Source organism: Scyliorhinus canicula, chromosome 27, assembly GCF_902713615.1.
Source record: "Scyliorhinus canicula chromosome 27, sScyCan1.1, whole genome shotgun sequence".
Lineage (NCBI taxonomy): Eukaryota > Metazoa > Chordata > Chondrichthyes > Carcharhiniformes > Scyliorhinidae > Scyliorhinus > Scyliorhinus canicula.
Window position 1 is genome coordinate 713,010 of NC_052172.1, and position 22,843 is coordinate 735,852.

Consider the following 22,843-nt stretch of genomic DNA (forward strand, 5'->3'; position numbering starts at 1 on the left):
ACACGTGCAGCCAGCTCCCATCCCCAGATGGGAATTTCCGATGTTGTCCAAGAGGCAGTTCAAAAGTTCGCCAATTTGCACAGTTCAAAGAATACATTTCAAGAGTATTTTATTGTGAAATGTTTTGGACCGTCCTGTGGTTGTGAAAAGAGTTCCGGAAATTGCAGTCGAACTCTGAAATGTCATAGACTTGTTGGTGCAATGGGAGGACATGTGGCAGATAAGAAATGAAGTTATTAATTTCTGTAGGAAGAACACAAGTAGGCAATATAAAGTAAAGGACATAATTTCAAAAGTCTGTGCAGGAACAGCGGGAAATGGAGATGGACATGTTTATGAATCATTGAAGTAGGCAGGACAGGTTGTAAGAGCTGTTAATAAAGCAGACGGTATCCTCGGCATTGTTAATACCTCTGCATTCACCTGAGGGAGGAGCAGTGCTCCGAAAGCTCGTGTTTGAAACAAACCTGTTGGACTTTAACCTGGTGTTGTAAGAATTCTTACTATTATTAATAGGGGCACAGAGGACAAGATGACCGAGTGGTCATCTCTCCCTTTTGAGATTCTGATTGCAGAGTTTTTCGTTGTGAAATACTGTACTTTATTGTGAAATCCTACTTTCCCGCTGCCTGAAAGGGTGGTGGGGCTGAGACCCTCATAATATTTAAGAAGTATTTAGATGCGCACTTGCCATCCCAGGGCACACAATGCTATCGGCCAAGTGCTGGAATGGTCAGGTGATTGTTTTTGAACAGCACAGACGTGACGGGCCGAAGGGCCTTTTCTGTGCTGTATGGTTCTATGACTCAATGAATGAAATGCAATGTATGTTTTCAGCTGTTTCTCTTGATATTCTATTGTATTGACAGGAACAAACAAACTGTGCTGGCCATTCAGCGCCTCCGGACTGTTCCGCTCTTCAGTTAAATTGAGTCACGGCCCGGGTGCATCTTAACTCGAGCCGCCTTAAACTATTTCAGAAACACTCCGACCAGAGCTGGTTAAAAATAAATAAAATATTCAAACCTATATTGTTGACTCTCAGTTTCACTGGCTTGTTGTGCGCGAGTTCTAATTTCCGTTACCTTTTGTGTGAAGAAATGTCTCCTTACCACATTCAACTCTCATGTCCTGCTTTTCTCATTGTTCTGGAGTGAAGTCCACACTGCAGAAAAACAACCTTCCCTCTGATCCTGTCTCTCGGGCTTCGCATTGAGGGATGGTTTAGGGCAGTGGGCTAGGCAGCAGCTTTGTAATGCAGGGTAAGGACACCAGCAACGCTTCAATTCCCATATCAAACAGGCGCCGGAATCCGGCGGCCAGGGGCTTTTCGTAGTAACTTCAATGAAGTCGACTTGTGACAATAAGCCTTTTTATTCGTCTCATGATGATGATCTGACTGAATCGCTGCAATTGGTTTTGTTGCTGGTCACAGGCAGCAGGCAGCAGCAGCGAGTGTGACCTGCTCACTGACAGGAATGCTGCTTCTGAATGCAGTAAATGGAACCAGCTCACGATAAACCGTTCAATGTTTCCCGGAGGAGTTTCACTGAGTGATGTTTGTGATTCCCTCATTGAGGAGTTTGTCCAAATTCGGCAAAAGTCGGAGATTTAAAAGGTTTACAAGGAAATGATGTCAATCTATCTGATTGTCTCGCGCTCACTCCCGAAATAGCGGCACAGCCATAGATTCATCAAGAACCCAGAGATGGATAATCAGCGATCATCACATCCAGAGAGACCTGCAATAACCCTCAAAGGCAACTCATTGTCCTTTGGCCCAAAAGCAAAATACTGCGGATGCTGCAAACCCAAAACAAAGACAGAAAATGCTGGAAATATTCAGCTGATCCGGCAGCTTCTGTGGAGAGAGGAACAGAAAAATCTGGATTCAAATCTCAGCCGAGCCTTATTCCGTTTGATCGTCTGTGACAATGAGAACATCCTCCATAACAGGGGGATATCTGTCTTTTGCAAATTATCCTTCCCTTTTCTGTGAAATATCTACAGGGATTTCAAAACAATGACTGATGTCAGCTGACATTATCCAGTTGCTAACTAGTTTCGACTCGAAATCTACCTGATTTTCCCCTTTGATTTGAGTCCTGCTCCTGGAGGATCTATTCAGTGTATTTTTTTCAATATAAATTTAGAGTACTCAATTTATTTTTCCAATTAAGGGGCAATTTAGCGCTGCCTATCCGCCTACCCAGCACATCTTTGGGTTGTGGGGACGAAACTCACACAAACACGTGGAGAATGTACAAACTCCACACGGAAAGTGACCCAGGGCCGAGATCGAAAGTGGCACCTCTGTGCCGCGAGGCAACAGTGCTAACCACTGCGCCGCCGTGCTGCCCTGTGTTCAGTGTTTTCAATAATGATTTATTTTGAATCCTCTATTTGCACAGAATTTTTACCGGAAAGTGCTCACGCTTCTCTCCATTGTTATCTACTCTGCAGGTACTGACTGCTACGTCTAATGGAAACATGCTCACAGGTCTGTGAGAGAGGCCGTCGTTCAGGGTTTAGTGTTCTTTTGATCCATCAACAGCAACCGGATGTCTGCAGGGGATCTTTGAATGTAGAGCACCTCTTCTCAAGATGGACTTAACCAGGGACAAGATGTTGGTTGAAGAAAGAATCAAAGGTTTGAAGATTTGGTCTGCGATTCCTGATGTTTTGTGAAGAGAACAAGGTGGTGGAGCAATGTGACAATAGCAGGATATGAGTTTGGGATATCACCATCCTGTCCTCAGGAATCTAAGGAAATTCGGCATGCCCACATTATCTCTTACCAACTTTTACAGATGTACCATAGAAAGCATCCTATCTGGCTGCATTACAGCCTGGTATGGCAACAGCTCGGCCCGAGACCGCACAAAACTTCAGAGAGTCGCGGACACCGCTCAATCCATCACACGAACCTGCCTCCCCTCAATTGACTCCATCTACACCTCCCGCTGCCTGGGGCAGGAGGTACTGTAGTTTGAGTAAACGCATGGACAGCTTCTTACCTGCTGTAACCGGACTCCTGAAACACCCTCTTATGGACTGACCACATTAGCACTATACCCTTGTATGCTTCACCCGATGTCGGTGTTATGTAGTTACATTGTGTAACTTCTGTTGCCCTATTATGTATTTCCTTTTATTTTATTTTATTTTCATGTACAATGATCTGTTGAGCTGCTTGCAGAAGAGAATACATTTCCTGTACAAGTGATAATCAACAAAATCCAAATCCAAGGAGACCGTCCTAATATATTAGCCAGAAAACCATGGGCTCTTATCTGATTAAGTTAACTTATGTGCGGCATCTTATCGAAGGCGTTTTTGGTATCCAAGTACATTACACATTTTGGATCTCCTTTATTTATCCTGATCATTAACGCAGCAAATGATTCTAATTAATCTGTCGTCCATGACGTCGCCTTCATAAAGCCATGCTGCATCTGCCTGATTCTGAGATTCTGATTTAATTGACCTGCAGCCGAGAGCTCAATGTTTGAAGATAGTGTTTGACTTCTTATGAAGATGGTTGCAGTTTGAACAATTTCCTGTCGTTCCTTTGATTATCTCCAGTCCTGTTGGGGAGTTGCTGGGTGACAGGTACAATATTGAAGGGAGGAAAATGGAAAAGAGAATTGGTGCAATCACGCACCCTTTGTTAGTCTGCAGTTGTTATTGAGCGGGGTTTGCGTTGATTCACCTGGTGAGGATCACTGACTGAGGATGTAACACATGTCCGTGAGCAACTAAATTTCAGGTTGATGCTCCGTGAATCTTCACCGCTCTCAATGTGAAGGACTTTTGCGACATCGAAAATGACCATGCAGCTGATCCGCCTGGTTCTGGACCTGCCGCGGTCACTTCACACACAAATCTGGTGGAACGTCCTGATAACCCAGTCATCACGTGACCACTCGGTCTGCGCAGGTCTCTTTCTGTGTTGTAATATTATGCGATTCCATTACTTTAATTTTGATCCAGACTGGCAAGTTCTGTACTGGTCCATTAAAAAAAAAAAGAATTTATCGCATACTTCCTTTGCAACTGATATTGTGACACAAAAGTAGCAGAGTGCGTTTTGGAAGGTGATATTTTCTTGGGGCTCAAGGCGTTGCCCCAAATCTCATGGTCTTGTTCCACGTGAATTCTACCCTTCTCAGATAAAGACTGGGACACCGTTCATCGCGTTACTGCAATACCTGGAGAGTCTGGTTTTACAATGCTTTCTGCAGGGGACCTGTCAGCTGTAATGGCCGAGTGGTTGGACTCGAAATCCAATGGGGTTTCTCCGCGTAGGTTCGAACCCTACTCGGAGCGGCTGTGATCCGAAATCTATACTCCGTTTGGAGTAATCTGCTTGCAGAGCGCGATATCACATATTCTAAGCATCAATTGCAAGTTTTTGTTCATTCAATGTATTCGGATTAAATATCTGTGTGTCATGATCGAAGAATGAGCTTTTCCTCATTCTGCTTTCGCTCTGCGTATTTGTCAGGGTAGGTTCACAACCTCAGTAACTTCACCGGGCACCAGTATTGTGAAAATTGATGATAACAAAGCTTCAAATTTATTTTTACGTGTCATTAGTTAGATCTTTTTATTCACTTATTTTGAAACTGACCAGCCCGCATAAATTTCCAAATAAATCGGCGCAACAATGGCCGGTAATCGGACGCTGATTAACCACCGGGGACACAGCGGTGCTCTCCACAATACCGGTTCAGGCGATGGACTAGAAATCTATTGGGCTTTCCCCGCGCAGGTTCGAATCCTGCTGACTACGTGTCTTCCTTTACTCATGCAATTTCCAAACTCACGCAAGTTTCTTTGTCATATGGTATGCATAACACGGAAAGCTGTGAGGTGGTGTAAAACAAAAAAAGATGTCAAAGGTATTTTCGTCAAAATGTAATGAACGGCAAGGCTTCTCTGCGGTTTAGTGGCAGCTGATCTCTCCGACAAATGAGCAAAATATCTGGATATCACTTTATTGCTCAAATCAGAGGCTAATGGATGCATAGAACGAGGAGCGAACAGGCAGTGGGACCTCGATACTGCAGCGACTGCCTCCCACAGTCCAAACATCTGCAGGTTAGTTGGGTGGGCCATGTTTACTCGGCCTTTACATTCCTGACATCAGATGGAGTTATGGGCAGGGCATGGAGAGGGCCTCGGTCTGGTGGTCGTTCGGTGAAGGTTTGATGGACCGAATAAGACCTTAAGACATTGGAGTGGAAGTAAGGCCATTCGGCCCATCGAGTCCACTCCGCCATTCAATCATGGCTGATGGGCATTTCAACTCCACCTACCAGCATTCTCCCCGTAGCCCTTAATTCCTCGCGACATCAAGAATTTATCTATCTCTGCCTTGAAGCCATTTAGCGTCCCGGCCTCCACTGCACTCCGCGGCAATGAATTCCACAGGCCCACCACTCTCTGGCTGAAGAAATGTCTCGCATTTCTGTTCTGAATTTACCCCCTCTAATTCTAAGGCTGTGCCCACGGGTCCTCGTCTCCTCGCCTAACGGAAACAGTTTCTTTGTGTCCACCCTTTCTAAGCCATGTATTATCTTGTAAGTTTCTATTAGATCTCCCCTTAATCTTCTAAACTCCAATGAATACAATCCCAGGATCCTCAGCCGTTCATCATATGTTAGACCCGCCATTCCAGGGATCATCCGTGTGAATCTCCGCTGGACACGTTCCAGTGCCAGTATGTCCTTCCTGAGATGTGGGGCCCAAAACTGGACACAGTACTCCAAATGGCCCCACTCTGCCCGCTGGGGAATCTATGTTTCCATTAATTGCAGCAACTAAATCGAGAGATTTGCGCATACAATGAACTGGAGGAATGAATGTCTCCTCTGATATGACAGCCTGGAAGTTGAGAACTGGAAACTAGTTATCGGATATTTCCACTGACGGTGAATGACTCCGTACCAAGTGTCTCCAATCCCCTTGCTCCTCCACGGTCCATCGTTTCTCACCATCTGCAAAATACACCAATTTCCCACTGGTCCTGCAATTTAAGACTATTGTGTAACACCGCACATCTTTACTGACTGCCTCTGTATCTCCTATTCATTGCAGTTCCAGTCTGCATTACCCCGGAACATATCAGTTATTTCGTTCTAGCCGATGGAATTCGCAGGTTCCTTTTTTATATCTCCGCAAATCTAAATTGCAGAATGGATGCGACAAATGACAGAAGAATATAAAACCTTCGAGTTCCTCCCGCAGAAGAACGCACTCCGATGGCATCTTTAACGTAGCTATTGCAGGTATTGGATTATATCATGCTCAAATAAAACATTGGACTGTGGGAGGAAACCCACGCAATTGAATTTTGTGTGCATCAGCGTAATGTGCTGAATAATTGTACGTTCATCTCTGTCATCTCCCAATCTGTTTGTGTTACAGAATCATAGAATTTACAGTGCAGAAGAAAGCCATTCAGCCCATCGAGTCTGCACCAGCTCTTGGAAAGAGCACCCTACCCAAGGTCAACAAATCCACCCTATCCCATAACCCAACCCAACACTAAGGGCAATTTTGGACTCTAAGGGCAATTTATCATGGCCAATCCACCTAACCTGCACATCCTTGGACTGTGGGAGGAAACCAGAGCACCCGGAGGAAACCCACTTATGCACGGGGAGGATGTGCAGACTCCGCACAGACAGTGACCCAAGCCGGAGTCGAACTTGGACCCTGGAGCTGTGAAGCTATTGTGCTATCCACAATGCTACCGTGCTGCCCTGCTTTGTGTATCAATGTAATTTGACGTGATTGAAAACAGAATGAAAGGTGTTGCTTTTTATTTTCCTGTCATTTTCTGTGGCTCTGTTTCAATTATGGCAATCAGTGAGTTTCCCCTTCTTTCTTTTGGTATCTCTGTTCTAATGTTCAATGTCGCCAGGTATCAAATGATACCACCACAAGATTCAACCGGCTGTTGATCAAGGAGCCAAAGACCAGTTAGTTAGTTCAATGTCAAGCGTGCGTTATTTACACACAATTAGTCATGCAACATAAACACTACTAGATAACTACGCTTATCATGAGCAGTACGGTAGCATGGTGGTTAGCATAAATACTTTACAGTTCCAGGGTCCCAGGTTCGATTCCTGGCTGGGTCACTGTCTGTGCGGAGTCTGCAAGTGTGTGTGCGTGGGTTTCCCCCGGGTGCTCCGGTTTCCTCCCACAGCCCAAAGATGTGTGGATTGGCCATGCTAAATTGCCCGTAGTGTCCTAAAAGGTAAGGTTAAGGGGGGAGGGGTTGTTGGGTTATGGGTATAGGGTGGATATGTGGGTTTGAGTAGGGTGATCATTGCTCGGCACAACATCAAGGGCCTGTTCTGTGCTGTACTGTTCTATTGACGAAGGCAACCTGTACTTAACTTCAGGCACCCAGTTGAGGTCAGAGGAACTGTGGCCGCTGTCCGATTCTGGAGCAATCGAGTCTGGAGAAGTAACTGCTGCTCAGCTAGGCTCATCCACATTAACCCTTACCAACTTTTGCAGATGCACCGTAGAAAGCATCCAATTGGGGTGTATCACAGCCTGTTATGGCAACTGTTCGGCCCAGGACCGCAAGGAACTTCAGAGAGTCGTGAATACCGCCCAGTCCATCACAAGAACCTGCCTCCCATCCATGGACTCCATTTAAACCTCCCGCTGCCTGGGGAAAGCGGGCAGCATAATCAAGGATCCCTCCCACTTTTACAATACTTCCATCGGGCAGGAGATACAGAAGTCTGAGAATACGCACAAACAGACTCAAAACAGCTTCTTCCCCACTGTCACCAGACTCCCAAATGACACTCTTATTGATTGACCTCATTAACACCACACCCTGTATGCTCCATCCGATGCCAATGCTTATGTAGTTACATTGTATATCTTGTCTATTATGTATCTCTTGTATTTAATTGTATTTTCTTGTATTTTGTTTAATTCCCTTTTCTTCCCATGTACTGAATGATCTGTTGAGCTGCTTGCAGAATAATACTTTTCTCTGTAACACGGTACACGTGACAATAAACAAATTCAATCCAATCCAATCCAATCATCCGTCTGTTAGCGAGTGTTGAACTTGCAATTGCTTCTGGTGTTGCTGCACTTGGAGATGGTCGTTGCCGGAGCGCCAGGTGCAAGAGAGGACGAACATATGGCGAACTCTTCTTCTTATACTTGGGGGATTTCGCGCTCATTTCGGTGGACCTTCAGTTTGCACTCCACTAATTGGGTGATCCCTGATCGCTCTGTTCGTTCCTAACCAATAAGTGGGCGGGGATCTGGATGGTTGGGCGTGTCCCAAGCGGTCACGCTTTCCTTCAACAGAGTGTGGCGCCATAATGACTGATACTGTACCGGTCCCTCGAGTACCAGTCCTTTGTTTTGGTGAAGATGGGCCATCAAATGCTAATCGGCCCCAGCAAAATGCTAAATGGTTGGAGTTTCGATACCGTCTGGACATCTTGCTGCAAATACACATCTCAGGCTCTGAGCCTGCCTGAGCCTTGCCTTGTCCGTTTTACCCTCTAGGCTTTGCGAGTTTCTCTGTCCATCGTTGAAAGTGGCCATCCCAGATGGCTACACTCCATCCTCTGGATCCTGTACACGCACCGTGATGGATCACAACACTGGGTCTTCTCCTGTTCTCTGAAATGCCGGGTACCCTCAATCAAGGACAGGTTCTACCCTACTCTGTGCTACGGGTCAAATGCATTTACCTAAATTTCCCTAATACAACACAAGCGAGCACTTTTCCAGGAGAAGCGAGCACTTTTCCAGGAGACCCGTCCAGAGTGGGGGATTGAAACTTGGTAATTTGGTGCAGTGAGATAATTCGGTGCAGAGTGTGAGGAGGTGCTTTTTAACCCTGGTAAGTGACTGGTAAGTAGTCTCTCTTTTTCTGTTCATTGTCTAATTTATTTATTTTTATTTTGAAATTCTAGTTGTTTAAGTTTACCAAGGGTTAAAGACATGGCAGGATATCCCAGACCCGTGTCATGCTCCTCGTGTGCGATGTGGGAGCTCAGGGACACGTCCACTGTCCCTGGCTCCTTCACGTGCAAGAAGTGTGTTCAGTTGCAGCTCTTGTTAGACCGCTTGACAGCTCTGGAGCTGCGGATGGACTCACTTTGGAGCATCCGCGATGTTGAGGAGGTCGTGGATAGCACGTTTAGCGAGTTGGTCACACTGCAGGTGAAAATAAAGGAGGAAGATAGAAAATGGGGGATCAAAAGAAAGAGCAAGAGTAGGAAGGCAGTGCAGGTGTCCCCTGCGGTCATCTCCCTGCAAAACAGATATACCGCTTTGGATACTGTTGAGGGAGATGGCTCACCAGGGGAAGGCAGCAGCAGCCAGGTTCATGGTACCGTGGCTGGCTCTGCTGCACAGCAGGCCAGGAAGAAAAATGGCAGGGCAGTGATAGGGGACTCGATCGTAAGGGGAATAGACAGGCGGTTCTGTGGACGCAATCGAGACTCCAGGATGGTATGTTGCCTCCCTGGTGCAAGGGTCAAGGATGTCTCGGAGCGGCTGCAGGACATTCTGGGGGAGGGGGGGGGAGGGTGAACAGCCAGCTGTCGTGGTGCTCATAGGCACCAACGATATAGGTAAAAAACGGGATGAGGTCCTACAAGCGGAATTCAGGGAGTTAGGAGTTAAACTAAAAAGTAGGACCTCAAGGTAGTAATCTCAGGATTGCTACCAGTGCCACGAGCTAGTCAGAGTAGGAATGTCAGGATAGATAGGATCAATGCGTGGCTCGAGAGATGGTGCAAGAGGGAGGGATTCAAATTCCTGGGGCATTGGGACCGGTTCTGGGGGAGGTGGGACCAGTACAAACCGGACGGTCTGCACCTGGGCAGGACTGGAACCGATGTCCTGGGGGGGAGTTTTCTAGAGCTGTTGGAGAGGGTTTAAACTAATGTGGCAGGGGGATGCGAACCGATGCAGGAAGTTGGAAGGTAGTAAAACAGGGACAGAAGCAAAAGGAAGTAAGGGGAAAAGTGCAAGGCAGAGAAGACATAGTCAGAAATCTAAAAGGGCGATAGTACAAGGTACAGTGACTGAGGGGAGCACAGTGACCCAGTAATAACAAAAGGAATAAAACTGGAGATGTTAAGATTCAAAACAGAGGTAAAAAAAACAAAATAAGTGTACTTTGAAATGAAAATCGCTTATTGTCACGAGTAAGCGTCAATGAAGTTACTGTGAAAAGCCCCTAGTCGCCACATTCCGGCACCTGTCCGGGGAGGCTGATACGGGAATCGAACCGTGCTGCTGGCCTGCCTTAGTCTGTTTGCAAAGCCAGCGATTTAGCCGAGTGAGCTAAACCAGCCCCACTTTACCTGAATGCTCGTAGTATTCGGAATAAAGTAAATGAGTTGATGGCACAAATCATCGTAAATGACTATGATTTAGTGGCCATTACTGAAACATGGTTAAAGGATGGTCACGACTGGGAGTTAAATACCCGAGGGTATCAAACTATTCGGAAGGACAGAGTGGATGGTAAGGGAGGTGGTGTTGCTCTGTTATTTAAGGATGACATCCAGGCAATAGTAAGGGATGACATCGGTGCTATGGAGGATAAAGTTGAATCCATTTGGGTGGAAATCAGGAATAGTAAGGCGAAAAAGTCACTGAAAGGAGTAGTCTATCGGCCACCAAATAGTAACGTTATGGTGGGGCAGGCAATAAACAAAGAAATAACTGATGCATGTAGAAATGGTACAGCAGTTATCATGGGGGATTTTAATCTACATGTTGATTGGTTGAACCAGGTCGGTCAAGGCAACCTTGAGGAGGAGTTTATAGAATGTATCCGCGATAGTTTCCTAGAACAGTATGTAATGGAACCTACGAGGGAAAAAGCGGTCCTAGATCTTGTCCTGTGTAATGAGACAGGATTGATTCATGATCTCATAGTTAGGGATCCTCTCGGAAGGAGCGATCACAATATGGAGGAATTTCAAATACAGATGGAGGGTGAGAAAGTAAAATCAAATACTAGTGTTTTGTGTTTAAACAAAGGACATTACAAGGGGATGAGAGAAGAACTAGATAAGGTAGACTGGGAGCTAAGACTTTATGGTGGAACAGCTGAGGTACAGTGGAGAACCTTCCAAGCGATTTTTCACAGTGCTCAGCAAAGGTTTATACCAACAAAAAGGAAGGACGGAAGAAAGAGGGAAAATCGACCGTAGATATCTAAGGAAATAAGGGAGAGTATCAAATTGAAGGAAAAAGCATATAAAGTGGCAAAGATTGCTGGGAGATTAGAGGACTGGGAAATCTTTAGGGGGCAACAGAAAGCTACTAAAAAGCTATAAAGAAGAGTAAGATAGAGTATGAGAGTAAACTTGCTCAGAATATAAAAACAGACAGTAAAAGTTTTTACAAATATATAAGACAAAAAAGAGTGGCTAAGGTAAATATTGGTCCTTTAGAGGATGAGAAGGGAGTTTTAATAATGGGAGATGAGGAAATGGCTGAGGAACTGAACAGGTTTTTTGTGTCGGTCTTCACAGTGGAAGACACAAATAACATGCCAGCGTCTGATAGAAATGAGGCTATGACAGGTGAGGACCTTGAGAGGATTGTTATCACTAAGGAGGGAGTGATGGGCAAGTTAATGGGGCTAAAGGTAGACGCGTCTCCTGGCCCTGATGGAATGCATCCCAGAGTGCAAAAAGAGATGGCTAGGGAAATTGCAGATGCACTAATGATAATTTACCGAAATTCACTAGACTCTGGGGTGGTCCCGGTGGATTGGAAATTAGCAAACATGACGCCACTGTTTAAAAAAGGAGGTAGGCAGAAAGCAGGAAATTATAGGCCAGTGAGCTTAACTTCGGTAGTAGTGAAGATGCTGGAATCTATCATCAAGGAAGAAATTGCGGGGCATCTGGGTAGAAATTGTCCCATTGGGCAGACGCAGCATGGGTTTGTAAAAGGCAGGTCATGCCTAACTAATTTAGTGGAATATTTTGAGGACATTACCAGTGCAGTAGATAACGGGGAGCCGATGGATGTGGTACATCTGGATTTCCAGAGAGCCTTTGACAAGGTGCCACATAAAAGGTTGCTGCATAAGATAAAGATGCATGGCATTAAGTGTAAAGTAGTAGCATGGATAGAGGATTGGTTAATTAATAGAAAGCAAAGAGTTGGGATAAATGGGTGCTTCTCTGGTTGGCAATCAGTAGCTAGTGGTGTCCCTCAGGGATCCGTGTTGGGCCCACAATTGTTCACAATTTACATAGATGATTTGGAGTTGGGGACCAAGGGCAATGTGTCCAAGTTTGCAGATGACACTAAGATGAGTGGTAAAGCGAAAAGTGCAGAGGATACTGCATTTAAACGATAAAATATTAAAGCATGCCGCTGTTCAGAGAGACTTGGGTGTGCTAGTGCATGAGTCACAGAAGGTTGGTTTACAAGTGCAACAGGTGATTAAGAAGGCAAATGGAATTTTGTCCTTCATTGCTAGAGGGATGGAGTTTAAGACTAGGGAGGTTATGTTGCAATTGTATAAGGTGTTAGTGCGGCCCCACCTGGAGTATTGTGTTCAGTTTTGGTCTCCTTACTTGAGAAAGGACGTACTGGCGCTGGAGGGTGTGCAGAGGAGATTCACTAGGTTAATCCCAGAGCTGAAGGGGTTGGATTATGAGAAGAGGTTGAGTAGACTGGGACTGTACTCGTTGGAATTTAGAAGGATGAGGGGGGATCTTATAGAATCATTTAAAATTATGAAGGGAATAGATAGGATAGATGCGGGCAGGTTGTTTCCACTGGCGGGTGACAGCAGAACTAGGGGACATAGCCTCAAAATAAGGGGAAGTAGATTTAGGACTGGGTTTAGGAGGAACTTCTTCACCCAAAGGGCTGTGAATCTATGGAATTCCTTGCCCAGTGAAGCAGTTGAGGCTCCTTCATTACATGTTTTTAAGGTAAAGATAGATAGTTTTTTGAAGAATAAAGGGATTAAGGGTTATGGTGTTCGGGCCGGAAAGTGGAGCTGAGTCCACAAAAGATCAGCCATGATCTCATTGAATGGCGGAGCAGGCTCGAGGTGACAGATGGCCTACTCGTGCTCCTAGTTCATATGTTCTTATGTTCTTATAACTAAAAATTCCGAAGGGGCCATTTAACAATCAATCCTTTTTTCCATTCTCCTGATAAATAATGAAAAGAGGGAACATCTAACTGTCTCTAACCAGACTACACTCATGCTGCTACTTGACAATCAAAGAACTTATCTTACAATCCAAAAATCCAATAGCAGCATCACATTGCTTCGAATCACTAACATTCACATACAGAAAATAAGCTTTATTAACGAAACAGTAAATGCGGAATTTATTAAAGAAAAAGGTTCAGAAAGAGTGTGGGGTTTGCTGGAGTCCGAGGAAAGGGGCTCCAAAGGTGTGTACTGGATGGCGGGAGGCTCTACTTCTCCATTTCCGCATTCTGATTGTCTGGCTGACACTGCACAATACGGCGATCACTGGTAGGGCTTCTACTGTGTATGACAGGGAGTAACATTTAATGAGATTCTCACACCATGTAGGGGTATCGGTAGCTGGGTCTATGTGTGGTGTAGTGTCCAGGCTGGGGTTGTGGTTTTGGGTATTCGTGTTCGGGGCCTGTGTGGTGAGGGAGTTAGAGATAGGTAACGTGCGCAACTGTACTGTTCCAGCGACCATCATGAAGTTGATCATCAGGGTCGTCTTCATCTTGTTCAGGCTTTTCTCCATCTGAAAGTATCTTTGTATCTTCCTCGGGGAGCAAGCATAATATCTGTTATTATCTTGTTGCTTTACATCTCTTTTATCTGTCTGTTTCTCCTCAACGTCAATTTCCCATTAGAATCGTCACCATATGAGCCTCCCTCATTTTTTTTAAAACAACCATTTGCGGAGACAAGACATCCGAAAATATATTCTGTCACAGTGCGAGCACTCTCGCAGCCAGTGTTTGATGGGCTGAGTGGGTGGACAAATTCTCCGTCCTCTGCAAACTCGTTTCTAACCAAGTGATTCGGACATGTAAACAGTAGGTTGGGGGATAGCACCCGAAGGGTTGGCGGAAAGGGGCAAAGTTGTTGCAAAGTGGATTATTTAAACCACAGGAATGAAAAAGATCAGGAAATGAGTTTCGAGAACTATTCTCCAAATGGGGTGCGTATGATCCGCGGCAGGGCAAGAATGGGTGGAATCCCCGGGTAGGTCGGTGATCAGTGCCGTCACTGCACTGCCTGAGTGACCTTCCAAGAGCGGCAAGAATTTGGATACATATGGGCTCGAACAAACTTGTTTCCCCAACTGCCATGTGGCATCAGAAATTATTACTGTATCAGGAAATTATTCGTGAGGCTGACACACAAAATTGTACAAGAAAGAACGTACAACATTTAAAAACAAACTAATGAAGAAAATCGGACAGGTTCCATCAGAGTATAGGACACCGTAAATCCCAATCGGTTCCTGTCTCTCATCATCTGGGCACCTCAAGGTTCCATTCCAAAAAAGATTTGGGGTTACCATGGTGGGAGTCAGACTTGGAGTCATCACCATCTCCCGGGTGCCAAACTCGCGTGTAGAGTTTTCGTGCTAACGCGGTGTGTGCCGATGTGGGGTCCATTTCATCATTCCGTGTCAGATGACAGGAATTATCGTGGTGCCAGTGTTCCATTTTCCGTATGGCGGTCTGGGAAGGGGGTTGTCGCTATCGTCGGGTGTTGGGTCTGTTTCAGATGTGGGCAAATACATGGTCACAAAGGGGCTGAACATATCCTGTTGGTGTCTCTGGGGCTGTAGTGACTGCAGCCTGGTCTGTGTGTCCATTGCTCAGTTTTCCCAGGGGCTTCAGTTGTCCTGTCGCTGTCACTAGCAGCAGAATCAAGCTTCAGGGTGATATTTGATTCTGGGCGCGGGGACAAGGTTGTGTCTCTGGACGTGTTGCTGCTGCTGGGGGAGTGGGGGATTGGGTTATCAGTGGGCGGGTCTTCATTGTGTGCAAACGCGAACGAGAGGTGGTGCGAGTGGCTGCACTGCGTTCCATAAACCTGAAGCTGAATTACATGGAACCATCCTGATTTTCCGTTCGGATACGTGATGTTATAAACTGAGTGGCTTACTTTGTCCGAGTTTGAATAGGGGCCTGCAAACCCAGGGAAGAGAAATGAGCTGGGGTTGTATAAGGTGATCATTACTTGCTGTCCGACTGTATCAACTGTCGGGTGTACTGTCTTATCAAAGCAGGCCTGACTCTGCTTTTGTTTAGCGCCTAGTCGAACAGCTGCAACGAATTGTGCTGCTTTAATATTTTCTACCATGCGCTGGACTTCTTTGTCATGGGTCAGGGGCGGTGACTGCGGGGCTGGCCAATCAAGCCCAAATAAATACTCGGTACCCTTCGTGGGTCCGTCCTGTCATGAGGGTTTGGTGGGTATATCCTGTTGAACCCAACACTGTTTTCCAACAAACATCAGTGCGAATTGGAGCGCTGCGCCCATGTCATGTTGTGCTGCTGCACCATTTTTCTAAGTGTGGTCTTTAGAGACCGATTCATGTGTTCCACAATGCCGCTGGGCAGCCGGTGATAGGCAATGTGGAACTTTGGCATTATACCAAAATTAATAAAACATTCTGAGTTGGAAAACGTTTCTTTCCTCCTTTTGAAACTCACGATGTCGTGGAAAAGATAAGTTCAGTAAATATAGAGCCATCGAGTCTGCTCCGCCATTCTATCATGGCTGATATGTTTCCCATCTCCTACCTACAATGTTACAGATGAAGAGGTCGATTGCGATATCAGCCAGAGCACCTACTCCCCATAAGTCATGGAGCAGGAGCGGGAGTAGGCAATTAAGCCTCATGAGTTCTTCTTCAGCTACCCACAGGACAGTCCAGGTTACCGGTTTAACTTCTCTCATAATTCTCTTCAGCCGCCTCTCTTGAATGAACCTCCGCCTGTTTATGCACTGGAGGTGTACTTCGGCTACTTTTCTGTGACAAGATCGCATATTAGAGTTCTATTGAAGTAAAGGTGTTTTACAATTTGGTTCAGGAGGTGCATAATATCCATTGTGCTCTGTGGTGCGCATCTGCTTCCATGCTGATGCCATCCTGGCCTCAAATCCACCGGCCTGCCCGTTCTCCATAAGCCTTCATCTCCTTACCAAAAAAAAATTCTCTCACTCCTCCTTAAATTCACTCACTCTTCCTGCATTCAGCGCACGCTGGGGTGGCGAATTCCACAGAATCCCAACCCTTTGGATGAAGTAGTTTTTCCTGAAATCTTTTTTAAATACGCAATCTCTTATTCTAAGAGCATGACCTCTGGTTTCAGAATGCCCTACAAGAGGAAGCATCAACTCCAGGTCTACTTTCTCCATATCTTTTGACATCTAATACATCCCAATTAGATAATTGCGCATAAATTCTGAGGTTAAAAACTGTTAGTCAGTCTTCCACAGTTTGAAACTCACCATGTCGCGCAAAAACATCCAATGCATCTGTTACTGCGATGGCCGGAATCAAACCCGGGTCAACTGCTTGGAAGGCAGCTATGCTCACCACTATACCACCATCGCTGCATTTCCAGCACCATGGTGAATAGAAAGAGGCAGATAATTTCCATCAGTTCATGGATGCTAACCGAAATTACACGTATTGACACATGAGCATGTGGGACGAGGTGGCCGAGTGGTTAAGGCGATGGACTGTTAATCCATTGTGCTCTGCACGCGAGGGTTCGAATCGCATCCCCATCGATTTTTCATCCAATGGTTCTCGGTAGTGTTTATCATTTTTCAAAGATGGATCTGCAATAATTCATGTGACAATCTATTCCAAATTGTCAGGACAGATTGCATCGAGTTGGGTTGCAGGAGGGACGAACGGAGGCAGACGTGTTTGGGGCCGAACCTCTCATTGCCGCCAGTTCTTCGACAGCTACCCACAGGACAGTCCATGTTAGCGGTTTCACTTCTCCCATCATTCTCTTCAGGCACATCTCTTGAATGAACATCCTCTGGTTTGTACACTGGAGGTGTTCTTCGGCTACTTGTCTGTGAGAATATCGAATATTAAAGTTCTATTAAAGTAAAGGAGGTGAACCATGTGCTTCAGGAGATACACAATAATCCATTGCACTCTGCGCACGTGGAATCCAACCCCATTCTCGTCAAAAACGTGACAAGTTTGTTTGTTCCACTTCATGAGGATCAAGTAAAAATGCTGCAATTTTTAGCTTTTATCTAAGGGCTTGGCGGGAGGTGAATAGTCGAACACTGTCCATGTCGAAACCATATTGTAAAACGCTGAGAACGTTACTTATTTCACTCACTGCCTTCTCGAGCACAAATTCTGAGTTCGAAACCGTTTCTTTCCCTCAGTTTGAAACTCACGATGTCGTGGAAAAGATAAGTTCAGATAATACAGGAGCAGAATTAAACCATTTCACTCATCTTGTCTGCTCCGCCATTCTATCATGGCTGGTACGTGCCCCATCTGCTACCGAACAATGTAACAGATGAAAAGGTCGATTGCGATATCAGCCAGAGCACTTATAACCCATAAGACATGGCGCAGAGTCGGGAGTTGGCTATTTAGCCTCCTGGGTTCTTCTACAGCTACCCACAGGACAGTCCAGGTCACCGGTTTCACTTCTCCCATAATTCACTTCAGGCACCTCAACTGAATGAACCTCCTCCTGTTTGTACGCTGGAGGTGTTCTTCTGCTACTTGTCTGTGAGAAGCTCGTATATTAAAGTTCTATTGAAGTGAAGGGGTTGTACCATTTGGTTCAGGAGGTGCATAATAATCCATTGTGCTCTGCGCACCTTCCATGCTGATCCCATCGTGGCCTCAACTCCACCGGCCTACCCGTTCCCAATAACCCTTCAACTCCTTACCAAAAAAAATTATCTAACTCCTCCTTAAATTCACTGACTCTTCCTGCATTCAGCCCACGCTGGGGTAGAGAAGTCCACAGTGTCACAACCATTTGGGAGGAATAGATTTTGCTGAAATCTTTTTTAAATACGCAATCGCTTATTCTAAGAGCATGACCTCTGGTTTCAGAATGCCCTACAAGAGGAAGCATCAATTCCAGGTCTACTTTCTCCATACCTTTTGACATCTAATACATCTCAATTAGATAATTGTGCATACATTCTGAGGTTAAAAACTTTTGGTCAGATTTCCTCACTTTGAAACTCACCATGTCGCGCAAAAACATCCAATGCAACTGTGATGGCCGGGAATCGAACCCGTGTCAATTGCTTGGGAGGCAGTTATGCACACCACTATACCACCATCGCTGCAATTCTCGACTCTGGCACCATTGTGGTATTGTGCGAAGCAAATAATGGCATGATGGGAAAACTAGTCATGTTCCTTGGTACGATGAAATTTAAACTGACTTCGCATAACCTAAGGCACAAATACAAGCAGCCAAGGTCAACTTGACCCGAAAACTTGCTTAAATCTTAACTCGGGTAAAACTCAGTCGACACTCCCCAGAGCAGTCTAAATACACAAGATTATGATATGAAACCCAGAGTCATCTAAAGGTCAGCAAGGTGACGCCAGTTTAATGATTATTACTTATGTTTTACTTTTGATCAAATTCCTGACCAAGCTGTATTCATGCTATCTTGATTCTATAATGTATAAATATCGTCCTATTTGTCTGTTCTAGCGCAGACTTGGGATGGACCCAGCAGTTTGTATTTGACTGCTCTCCGACTCCAAGTCTCAGTCAATTCTGCATGCAATTGTAATTCGTAAATAAAGCCTTGTTTTGTTTTCTTAACGAGCGTTGTTGAATCTTTATATCACAGTCCCGAAGCGGGAAAAATATTGATTACGACACCATGGTGAATCGAAAGAGGCAGATAAATTCAATCAGTTCATGGACGCTAACCGAAATTGCAAGCAAAGATGCAGAACGAGGTGGCCGAGTGGTTAAGGCGATGGACTGCTAATCAAGTGTCCTCTGCACGCGTGGGTTCGAATCCCTTTCCCGTCGATTTTTCATCCAGTGGTTGTCGGTAGTGTTTATCATTTTTACAAATGGATCTGCAATAATTTATGTGACATTCTATTCCAAGTTGTCAGGACAGATTGCATCGAGTTGGGTTCCAGGAGGGACGAACCGCTCATTGCCACCAGTTCTTCTTCAGCTACCCACAGGACGATCCAGGTTGCCGGTTTCACTTCTCCCATCATTCTCTTCAGCCACCTCTCTTGAATGAACCTCCTCCTGTTTGTACACTGGAGGTGTTCTTCGGCTACTTGTCTGTGAGAATATCGTATATTAAAGTTATATTAAAGTAAAGGAGGTGTACCATGTGTTTCAGGAGATACACAATAATACATTGTGCTCTGCGCTCGTGGAATCCAATCCCATCCTCCTCAAATCTGTTGTTTGTTTGTTCCAATTCATGACGATCAAGTAAAAATGCTGCGATTCTAAGCTTTCATTTAAGGTGAATAGTCCAACACTGTCCATGTCGAAACCATATAGTATAAAACGCTGAGAACGTTACTTTCACTTACTGTCCTAATCGAGCATACATTCTGAGTTGGAAAACGTTTCTTTCCCTCAGATTGAAACTCACGATGTCGTGGAAAAGATAAGTTCAGAAAATATCGGAGCAGAATTAAGCCATTAGACAGATCGAGTCTGCTCCGCCATTCTATCATGGCTGATATGCTCATCATCTGCTACCTACAATGTTGCAGATGAAGAGGTTGATTGCGATATCAGCCAGAGCACCTAATCCCCATAAGACATGGCGCAGGAGCGGGAGTAGGCAATTTAGCCTCCTGCGTTCTTCTTCAGCTACCCACAGGACAGTCCAGGTTACCGGTTTCACTTCTCCGATAATTCTCTTCAGCCACCTCTCTTGAATGAACCTCCTCCTGTTTGTACACTGGAGTTGTTCTTCGGCAACTTGTCTGAGAAGATCGTATATTAAAGTAAAGGAGTTGTTCCATTTGGTTCAGGTGTTGCATAATAATCCATTTGCTCTGCGCACCTTCCATGCTGATCCCATCCCGGCCTCAACTCCACCGGCCTGCCCGTTCTCCTTAACCCTTCAACTCCTTGCCAAGAAAAATTCTCTCACTCCTCCTTAAATTCACTGAGCCATTCCTGCATTCAGCGTACGGTGGGGTAGCGAATTCCACAGATCCACAACCGTTTGGAAGAAGTAGTTTTCCCTGAATTTTTTTTAAAATACGCAATCTCTTCTTCGAAGATCATGACCTCTGGCTTCAGAATGCCCAACAAGAGGAAGCATCAACTCCAGTTCTATTTTCTCCATACCTTTTGACATCTAATACATCTCAATTAGATAATTGCGCCTACATTCTGTGGTAAAAAAACTGTTGGTCAGCTTTCCTCAGTTTGAAACTCACCATGTCGCGCAAAAACATCAAATGCAACTGTTACTGCGATGGCCGGGAATCAAACGCGGGTCAACTGCTTGGAAGGCAGCTCTGCTCACCACTATACCACCATCGCTGCATTCCTAGTCTCTGGCACCATGGTGAATAGAAAGGGGCAGATAGTTCCCATTAGTTCATGGATGCTAACAGGAATTACACGTATTGACACATAAGCACGTGGGACGAGGTGGCCGAGTGGTTAAGTCGATGCACTGCTAATCCATTGTGCTCTGCACGCGTGGGTTCGAATCCATCCCTGTCGATTTTTCATCAAATGGTTCTCGGTAGTGTTTATCATTTTTCCAAGATGGATCTGCAATAATTTATGTGACAATCTATTCCAAATTGTCAGGACAGATTGCAATGAATTGGGTTCCAGGAGGGACGAACGGAGGAAGACCCTTTGTTTGGGGCCGAACCGCTCATTGCCGCCAATTCTTCTTCAGCCACCCACAGCACAGTCCATGTTACCGGTTTCTCTTCTCCCATCATTCTCTTCAGGCACCTCTCTTGAATGAACCTCCTCCTGTTTGTACACTGGAGGTGTTTTTCGGCTCATTGTCTGTGAGAAGATCGTATATTAAACTTCTATTAAAGTAAAGGAGGTGTACCATTTGCTTCAGGAGATGCACAATACTCCATTGTGCTCTGCGCACGTGGAATTCAACCCCTTCCTCGTCAAAAACGTGTCTGTTTGTCTGTTTGTTCCACTCCATTAGGATCAATAAACATGCTGCGATTTTTAGCTTTTATTTAATATCTTGGCGGGAGGGGAATAGTCGAACACTGTCCATTTCGAAACCACACGATCAAATGCTGAGAAAGTTACTTATTTCACTCCCTGCCCTAATCGCGCATAAATTCTGAGTGGGAAAACGTTTCTTTCCCTCAGATTGAAACTCACGATGTCGTGGAAAAGGTAAGTTCAGAAAATATAGAAGCAGAATTAAGCCATTAGATAGATCGAGTCTGCTCCGCCATTCTATAGTGGCTGATATGCTCACCATCTGCGACCTACAACTTACGGATGACTTACAGATGAAGACGTCGATTGTGATATCAGCCAAAGCACCTAATCCCCATAAGACATGGCGCAGGAGCGGGACTAGGCAATTTAGCCTCCTGAGTTCTACTTCAGCTACCCACAGGACAGTCCAGGTTACCGGGCTCGCTTCTCCCATAATTCTCTTCAGCCACCTTTCCTGGATGAAACTCCTCCTGTTTGTACACTGGAAGGGTTCTTCGGCTAATTGTCCGTGAGAAGGTCGTATATTCAAGTTCTTATGATATAAAGGAGTTGTACCACGTGGTTAAGGGGATGTACAGTAACCCTTTGTGCTCTCCGCTCGTGGGTTCGTACCCAATTCTCGTCTGGAATAGAACAGTACAGCACAGAACAGGCCCTTCGGCCCTCAATGTTGTGCCGAGCCATGATCACCCTACTCAAACCCACGTATCCACCCTATACCCGTAACCCAACCCCCCCCTTAACCTTACTTTTATTAGGACACTACGGGCAATTTAGCATGGCCAATCCACCTAACCCGCACATCTTTGGACTGTGGGAGGAAACCGGAGCACCCGGAGGAAACCCACGCACACAGGGGGAGGACGTGTAGACTCCACACAGACAGTGACCCAGCCGGGAATCGAACCTGGGACCCTGGAGCTGTGAAGCATTTATGCTAACCACCATGCTACCCTGCTGCCCCTAATGTATCTGTTGCGTACCTGTTTAGTTCACTTCATGAAGGAGAAGTAAAAATGCTGTGATTTTTAGTTTTTGTTTAAGGGCTTGGCGGGTGGTGAATAGTCGAACACTGTCCATGTTGAAACCACATTATAAAAAGGTGAGAAAATTGCTTAATTCACTCCCCGCCCTAATAGCACTCATTTCCCTCAGTTTAAAAGTTATGAAGTCGCGCAAAAGAGAAATTAGTCAGATATTAAGCCATTAGATGTATCGAATCTGCGCACCATTCTATCATGACTGATATGTTCCTCATCTGCTACCTAGAATCTTACAGACCAAAAGATCGATTGTGATATCAGCCAGAACATCTTCTCACGAGAACACATGACCTCGGAACGGGAGTAGGTAATCCTGAGGCTCACACAATCCATGTGATCTTGGCTGATCTCATCCTGGCCTCAACTACACCGTCCTGAATGTTTTCCATAACCCTTCAACTCCTTACCAATAAAAATCTCTCTAACTTCTCCTTAAATTCACTTCCTCTACCTGCATCCAACACTGCCTGGCGTAGGGAATTCCGCAGAATCACAACCCTTTGGGAGAAGTTGTTTTTCCTCAAATCTTTTTTAAATGTGCAATCTTTTATTCAAAGATGATG

At 45.3% G+C, this 22,843-nt stretch overlaps 2 non-coding genes across 2 annotated transcripts; both read left to right on the top strand.

Annotated features, from left to right (window-relative positions):
* The first annotated feature begins 16,722 nt into the window (after positions 1-16,722).
* On the top strand, positions 16,723-16,804 carry trnan-guu. Its single transcript has one exon. It is a non-coding gene; the product is annotated as a tRNA-Asn (tRNA).
* A 2,179-nt stretch (positions 16,805-18,983) lies between these two features.
* Positions 18,984-19,065, top strand: trnas-gcu. The gene has a single exon. It is a non-coding gene; the product is annotated as a tRNA-Ser (tRNA).
* Positions 19,066-22,843: the final 3,778 nt, after the last annotated feature.